Genomic DNA, 8,927 nt, shown 5'->3' on the forward strand with positions numbered 1-8,927 from the left:
AAAAAATATACAAATCAATTTTCACTGCAAAGTAAAGGAGCTATTACAGTGGAGGATTACTGGACTGAATGTCAATATTATGACATAGTATGAGTGTGTTTCATGTTTGGTAATTGCAATCACTGTTGCTTTTGTTGTGGTCATCCATGTACAATACTTGGTGTCCGTTTATTTATCTCGTGTAAAAATAAAATACAGTGTGTGTGAAAAAATAAATAAATTAATTAATTAAATAAAATAAAATGAGCTAAGGACTTGAATAGACATTTCTCCAAAGAAAACATGCAAATGGCCAACAGGTATATGAAAAAATGCTCAACGTCACTAAGCATCAGGAAGATGCAAATCAAAACCACAATGAGATATCACCTCACACCAGTCAGATTGGCTATTATCAAAAAAAGAAAAGAAGGACAAGAGTTGGCAAGGATGTGGAGAAACTGGAATGCTTGCACACTGCTGGTAGGAATGCAAAATGGTACAACTGCTCTAAAAAACAATACAGGGATTCCTCAAAAATTTAAAAATATTACTACCATATGATCCAGCAATCCTACTTCTGGGTACTTATCCAAAACAATTGAAATCAGGATCTCGAAGAGATACTAGCATTCCTAAATTCATTGCAGCACTATTCACAATAGCCAAGATGTGGGAACAACCTAAATGTCCATCAACAGATATATGCATAAAGAAAATGTGGTATATACATACAACAGAATATTATTTAGTCTTAAAAAAAGGAAATTTTGCAATATGCTACAATATGGATGAACCTTGAGGACATTATGCTAAAGGAAATAAGCCAGTCATATAAGGACAAATACTGCCTGAGCCCACGTATCTAAAATAGTCAAATTCATAGAATCAAAGAGTGGATGGTGGTTGCCAGTGGCTGAGGGGAGAGGGAAATGGGGAGTTATTGATCAATGGGCATAGAGTTTCAGTCAAGCAAGTGAATAAGCTGTAGAGATCTGCTGTACAGTTTCATGCCTATGGTCAACAATGATGTACTGTACACTCAAAAATTTAAGAGGGTAGATCCCATGTAAAATGTTCTTACCACAGTTAAATAAAATTTAAAATACTGTACAAATACCAAAAAAACTCCCTATAATGTAAACAGATTAGTATTTTAATGCCCTTACATTGTTAAGGTGGAGGTTGAAGGTAATGAATTACTTTAAACTGTGGGGAAGGGGGTGAACTCCCCAAAACATATTTTCATAAAATTACTTGTTCCATTTTCATACTTTTTAACCTGTTCTTTTCTACATTGCTCTTCTTTTCTATACTCTCCTCACCTCTCTGTATGTTCCATTGGTTAAAAATAGAAAATACACATCAAGTACTTAGAATTCTAGTAAATGGTAAGTGACTGAATACATGAATGAATGAGTTAATAAACAAATCTTCCTAAATAAGAAGTTTCAAGAAGGATGTAGAAGAGCTTATAAAAGCACTGAGGAGGAGGGGAAAGAGACTAAACCAGTTTTATTTAATTTGCCCGTGAATGCAACCCTTAAAATTAATATCTCATTCAATGAATTGAGTTTGCCTGCAATAAAAGTCTCACAGAATGAGCTATATTAACAGTCATTTCATTGAATCATGGATGTTCACAAACATTTGATGCAAAGATGTTTATTCCTGTGTGGATTATGACCAAAGGAAAACCTGCCCAATTTGCAATAACATGGACGAAACCTGAGGGCACTGTGCTAAGTAAAATTAGTCAGACAAAGAAAGAGAGGGAATTACCTGGTGGTCCAATGGTTAGAACTCCGAGCTCTCACTGCCGAGGGCCCGGGTTGGGAACTAAAACCCTATCAGCCGTGTGGCACAGCCAAAAAAAAAAAGACAAATACTGTATGACTTCACTTATATGTGGAATCTAAAAAACAAACACACTCAAAAGACAAAAAATAAACTCACAGACACTGAGGCTGCTAGAGGTAGGGGCTGGAAGATCAGAGAAATGAGTGAAGTGGGTCAAAAGGTACAAACTTCCAGTTATAAAATAAATAAGTCATGGGGAAGTAATGTACAGCATGGTGACTATGGTTAATAACACTGTTTTACATATTTGAAAGTTGCTAAGAAAGTGAATCTTAAAAGTTTTCACCAAAAGAAGAAAAAAATTGCCACTATGTGAGGTGATGGATGCTAACTAGCTTTATCGTGGTGATCACTTCACAATATATACAAATATCGAATCATGTTGTATACCTGAAACTAATATAATGTTATATATCAATTATATCTCAAGTAAAAAAATGCTCAGAGGTGACTGAATAAATAAATATTGTGCATCTATTTACTGAATTAATATACAGTCATTAACATGAATTTTTAGGATATTTAATGTTATAGATGTTTATGGTATACGATCAAGTTTAAAAAATGCTGGTTACCCAACAGTATATACAATATGGTTCTACTTTTACTGTTTTCAACATATATCATTATATATCTAAAAGAATATTTACCAAAATATCAGAATGTTCATAGTGGTTAACTCTTAACTGTGATAGGCTTATGGGGCCTTTTCTTTTTTTTCACCTATATATTTGAAGGTTTGCATAATTAATATACTTATTAACTTTCTTACCATGAAAGGTTGACATGGTATTGAAACGTGGGCACTTTCACATGCATTACCGAGCACAGTGCAATGTGTCTCTTCTTTCTCAGTGATAAGCTTGTAGAAGACCCTCAGAGCAAGCCAACCAAGACTCTGGAGCAAAGCCGGGAACAAGTTAAAAGCAGTGAATCACCGGGGCCATGTTGTATGTCATAAGGGCAATTCTCTATTTTCAGTTAAGTTTCCCACATGTCTGAAGTTGGTCTGATTATGATGAAACCATCGACAAGTCAATGCAATCAGACCAATGTTAAGAATACCCCTATGGGTGCTCAGTGTTAAGCCAGCACCAGAGCAAGGCAGAGTGGGGTAGGGTGGAGGGAGGGCGGAGAATAGAAGTGTAACCTTAATCTTTATGTCAGGAAGCCTAAGATTTTTCTAGGAAGACAAGACCACCATACATTAAAAAATTAGATGTAAGAATCAAATGATCACATAACAGTACATAGCATGTGATTTTTAATTTATTTGCAAAGGTTTGGGAACTAACAGAAAATAGCTTTATTACTTTAAAGTCACCATGTTTATGGTAAAATTCTACATTTGGTTTATTAAATACCAAAGAAAGTAGTGACCAGGTTCAGCAAAAGCACAGTACAAGAGCCTCCGGTTTCCCCTGCAACCACAAATGTCAGCATTGCGAATCCATCATAGCACTTTTTCCCACTGAGCTCTGCCTCAGAATCCTTCTTAACCCAACAGACCAGGCAACTGCAGTTGGCACAGGAAATGAAACCAGTGCCACCCTGAGTGTTGGTTTTAAGTACTATTGGAGATCAAGGGAGGAAGCATTAGCTGGAGTTGAACCATCACAGCACTTCATTTTACCTCTTTAACAGAATTTCCATTACATAAATATACAGTTCCTTCTGACAGGAATGCCCTGTCCTCATTGGTCTAGAAACTCCTTGTCTGCCTTCAAAATGTATTCAAATATCAACAATGCTGTTAAGCCTTCCTTGACTCCTCCACACCTCCCCAGCCCGACAGCCACAAACACACTATCATTCACAGTACTTGATCATCCTTCAATGGTCATTTAAAATGTTTACTACAATTATTTGTTTGCATGTCAGTCTTCTTCATAAAAATAGCACAAGCCTTGAGGGCAGGAAGCACGACTCATTCATTTTTCATGTCTCTTGCACATAGCACACTGTAGATAATAAATGTGTGTTTATTCACTTCTGCTTAGCACCAAATATTGCTCTAGGCACTAGAGAAACAATGAACAAGACAGGCAAGGGCCCGGCTCTTGATAAATGTACACTCTAGTAAAGAAATCAAACAGGGCCATGAGAGAAAGACTGAGTGCACGGTGGGGATGGAGGAGTTGGGGGTGGCAATGGGTAGAGACACCTCAACTACAGTATCCAGTAAGTGAGGGACAGAAAGCAGCCAACCCTGTGGACATTGTAATCAGGAGTACAGACTCATAGGTGACAATGACTTTGACATGTTCAAGCAACAAAAACACACACACACAAACACACACACACACACATATATACACAAAGACCGTTACATGAGATACATATAATAGACAAAGTCACAGAGACAGAGAGTAGAGGTTACCAGGGACTAGTGGGGGAGGAAGAAATGGGGAGTTATTGTTTAATGGGTACAGAGTCTCTGTTTGGGATGATGAAAAATTCCAAAAATGGATAATGGTGATAGTTGCAAAGTGTGTGAATGTACTTAATATCATTGAATTGTAGACTTAAAAATCATTAAAAGGGTAAATTTTATGCTTGTTATATTGGTAACACAAACAATAACCATAATAATAATATAGGTCAGTGTAAATGGAAAATAATGAGGGAGGGTGGGAATCATAGGAATCAGACAGGTAGGCAAGGGCCATCTCGAGGGGTCTTGGACGCCTTGGTACAAAGTTGGGATTTCACTCTAATTGTAGTGAAAAGCCACTGGGAGGCTTTAAGCAACTGAAATAACATTATATAATGTATTTACATTTTTAAAAGATCTCTCTGGTCTCTATGCTAAGAACTGATTGTATGAAGGCAAGAATTAAAGTGGAGAAAGGACAATTTAAGAGGATGTTGCAGAGGCCAGAGAAGAGACGAAGGTGACATGAGTGGTGAGCAAAGGACAGTGAAAAGTAGTTGGCTTTAACTATTTACAATAGCCAAGATATGGAAGCAACCTAAATGTCCATCGACAGAGGAACGTATAAAGAAGATGTGGAATATACAATGGAATATTACTCGGCCATAAAAAAGAATGAAATAATGCCATTTGTGGCAACATGGATGGACCTAGATATTATCATACTAAGTGAAGTAAGTCAGACAGAGAAAGACAAATATCATATGATATCACTTATATGTGGAACCTAAAAAAGTGATACAAAGTAACTTATTTACAAAACAGGAACAGATTCACAGACATAGAAAACAAACTTATGGTTACCAAAGGGGAAAGGCAGGGAGGAGGGATAAATTAGGACTTTGGGATTAATGTATATACACTACTATATATAAAATAGATAATCAACAGGACCTACTGTATAGCGCAGGGGACTCTACTTAATATTCTGTAATAACCTATATGGGAAAAGAATCTGAAAAAGAATGGATATTTGTATATGTATAACTGAATCACTTTGCTGTACACCTGAAACTAATACAACATTGTAAATCAACTATATTCCAATATAAAATAAAAATTAAATTAAAAAAAAAAAAAGTAGTTCGGGAATTCCCTGGCGGTCCAGTGGTTCAGATGTGGTGCTTTCACTGTGATGGCCTGGGCTCAATCCCTAGTCAGGGAACTAAGATCCCACAAGCCACACAGTGTGGCCAGAAAAAAAAAAAAAAAAAGTAGTTGGCTTAAGAATATATTCTGGGGATACTAAAAATGGAATCATCGATAAATTCGATGTGAAAAATAAGGGAAAGAGATAATTAAGGATACCCCTGGTTTGGGGGTAAGGAATTAGGTGGAGGATGAGATAGAGAAGATTTAGGAAGAAACAGATGTGGAAAGGAGGATAAGAATCCTAGCTCCAAGTGGCTCTTAGACTTCCCAGTGGCCGTGCTGAGTTTGTAGAATAAACAAATGAATCCTGGTGATATGTATAGTTACCCCTCCTACTACACATAAGTAAGACAAAAGCCAGAAGTTCCTTGAAGATACCGGCTACATCTTAACATAACCTTTGCATTCTCAGTATTCCTCAGCATAATAATGAAACCTAATGCCTATTAAAGACATATTAAACTGAATTAAATTCAACTGACTTGACTAGGCTCTGTAAGGGAGGTAGGACTTTTGATGGACCTCAGAGGTTTCCATGAAACAGAAAGATGGACACGAATATTTCAGGTTAGAGAACAGTACACATATATATCAACAGAAGTATAAATAAAGGCCAGTAAAGAGGCTGGCCTGCTGGGAGTTGGGGGGACACTCCAGATGCCAAGACACACTCACTTAGCTGGGAGGACCATGCTGCAACCATACATCCAATCAGTCAGCAAGTCCTGTCGGCTCCCTCTACAGAATACTTCCAGAACCGGACCCCTCCTCATCGCCTCCACTGCTCCCCCTCTGGTCCGAGTCACCATTCTCTCGCTCACCTGGATTATTGCAACAGCTTCCCAACAGGTTGCCTGCTTCCACCTTTGCCTGCTTCCACCTTTGCCGCCTTACAGATTATTATCAACCCAGGAGCCAGGCTTTACTCATGGTAAAAGATAAAGTCGTTCCCTGACCTACATGGCCCTCACCCTCTGCCCGTTCCCTTCTATGTCATCTTCTGCTGCTTCCCCCACACTCATTCCATCGCAGCCACACTGGCCTCCTTGCTGTCCCTCCATCACCAGCCATGTTCCAACCTCAAGGCCGCTGTGCTTGCTCTACCCTCCACCCCTTCCGCTGGATATGGGCGTGGCTCACTCCCTCAACTACTCCTGTCCTTGCTAAATGTCACCTTCGCAGTAAGGCCTTCCTTGCCTGTCCTAATTTAAAATGCAACCCCCATCCCCATCTCTGTACTCTCTATCCCCTCCCCTGCTTTATTTTTCTCTCACAGCAACCACCACCATTTGACATGCTGAATATTTCACTGATCGAAACTCCAGGAGGGCCGTGACTTTTGTCTTGTTGTTCACTGCTAGATGATATCCTCAGTGTCTAGAACAGGCACATGACAGATGCTCAGTGAATAATGGTTTAATTAAATAATCCATTAATTCCTTGAGTTTCAGGACTATCCATAGCCAAAAAAAGGTTAGAGCTGAGTCTAATAACTCTAGGTTACAGGACGGTGTGTGTCCAGGGCTCTGTGGACTGACTCAGACAGCCACATTTTCTGCCAAAGGTGGACGATAAAACAGCCAATTCTTGCCATTTCTGTATGTTATGCGCTGAACTGTGTTCTCCTTAAATTCATATGTTGAAGTTCTAACCCCCAGTACCTCGGAATGTAACTGTCTTTGGAGACAGGGCCTTTAAGAGGTGATTAAGTTAAAATGAGGTCATATGGGTAGGCCCTAATCCAATACCGTTGGTGTCTTAGAAGAAGAGGAGATTTAGACACACAGGGAGTGTCCAGGAATGAGTGCATACAGAGAAAAAGCCATTTGAAGATATGGCAAGAAGACAGCCATCTGCAAAACCAAACCAACTGACCCTTGATCTTGGATTTCCTGGCTCCGGAACTGTGAGAAATAAATTTCTGCTGTTTAAGCCACCCAGTCCGTGATGTTTTTTATGGCAGCCCTAGCAAACAGGTATACCGTGTATGCCCAGTGGCTTGGCCAAATGGGAATCATCCTCACAGAAAGGAATGAACTGTCATCACCAACTTCCTGACAATAATACCTAGAGGGATCAGTGTTTCCCACAAACGACGCATTTCCATCTCAGCCAGGATGGATTCTCTAAGGCAGGGAAAGGTTGACGTGGCAGGGGCAGGGGAGAGGGGCATGGCAGCAAGCAGGGTCTCGCTTAGCTGTATATCCCCCCTGCTCTCCACGGTCCCTCTATCCGTGGGGCAGCAGGAAAGGACCACAGAATTTCTCAGCATTGGACAGAAACAGATAAAATCCCTCCTCAAAAATCAAATCAGAAGACAAATTGAGTTAGTGTTACTAGAAGATTAAGAGCTAAATAATAATATGAACCGTTATAGAAATAAAGGCCACAGGAAATACAGCACAGAGAAGGTGGCATAATCAATGCATGGAGCAGAAAGGCCAAAGGAGAGGAGAGAAGGGGGCCAAGTGCACTGAAGAGGGCCTGGAACAGGGCAGTGTAAACTGACCTCGCGGGGTGGGGAATTTTCAGGGAATTCAGCACAATCACAAACAGAAAAAAAAGCCACCAGTCTGAGACTAGTCATACACTTTGGTCTTGTTCCCACATCTGGCAATTACCCTAATTCCCCAGAAGTAGCTTTATGTTAATATTGGCCAGAGTGTATTTGCAGGATTGTAAACACACACTCAAAAAATAAAACAAAATAAAACGGAAAATTGCGGGATTAAATAGGTTTCTTTATTGCAGAACTCCTCAGAACTCAAAGTACATTTGTAAATCTCCCCCAAATGATTAGACCATAAATCCTTTTTTTCCCATGAGGATTTCAGCTAGCAAGTATTTTCGGGAGCACCCCCTTAAACCTTCCTGATATCACTAGTGGGTAGAAAAGGACAACCAACCTATAGTGAGTAACACAATGCAAAGCACCAAACCAAAGCAGTAGTCAAGCCCCGAAGCTGTGCTTTCAGACCAGCAGATATTTGTAGAGAAAGAGGGAAAACTAAACAAAACAAGATAAAACAAAACAACAGTGATCCAACCAGTAAATAGCATTAGAGTGTGGCTGATTTTTTTTTTTAAGTAATCAATATTATTGTTTCTATGCGGCTCTGTGCTAAAAATTTTACCTCAAAACAATCCTTGTAAAATGGGTTCGAAAATCACTTTCACTTTACAGATAAAAAAGCTGAGGCACAGAGAGGCTAAGACTTTGCTCAAGGTCACACAGTAACTGACGGAATCAGCCTTACATCCAATTAGGGAGGTAATTCCAAGAGCCTTCAAAAACCACGGCCTGGGGCTTCCCTGGTGGCGCAGCGGTTGCGAGTCTGCCTGCCGATGCAGGGGACACGGGTTCGTGCCCCGGTCTGGGAAGATCCCACATGCCGCGGAGCGGCTGGGCCCGTGAGCCATGGGCGCTGAGCCTGCGCGTCCGGAGCCTGTGCTCCGCAATGGGAGAGGCCACAACAGTGAGAGGCCCGCGTACCACAAAAAA

The 8,927-nt window shown here is 40.0% G+C and overlaps 1 protein-coding gene across 3 annotated transcripts in view; it reads right to left on the bottom strand.

Moving 5' to 3' along the window:
* The window catches only part of LY96 (lymphocyte antigen 96), a 78,046-nt gene that overhangs the window by 68,263 nt on the left and 856 nt on the right, over positions 1-8,927 (bottom strand). The window lies entirely within an intron of this gene.

The sequence above is a fragment of the Physeter macrocephalus genome, chromosome 15 (genome assembly GCF_002837175.3).
Source record: "Physeter macrocephalus isolate SW-GA chromosome 15, ASM283717v5, whole genome shotgun sequence".
Taxonomy (NCBI): Eukaryota; Metazoa; Chordata; class Mammalia; order Artiodactyla; family Physeteridae; genus Physeter; species Physeter macrocephalus.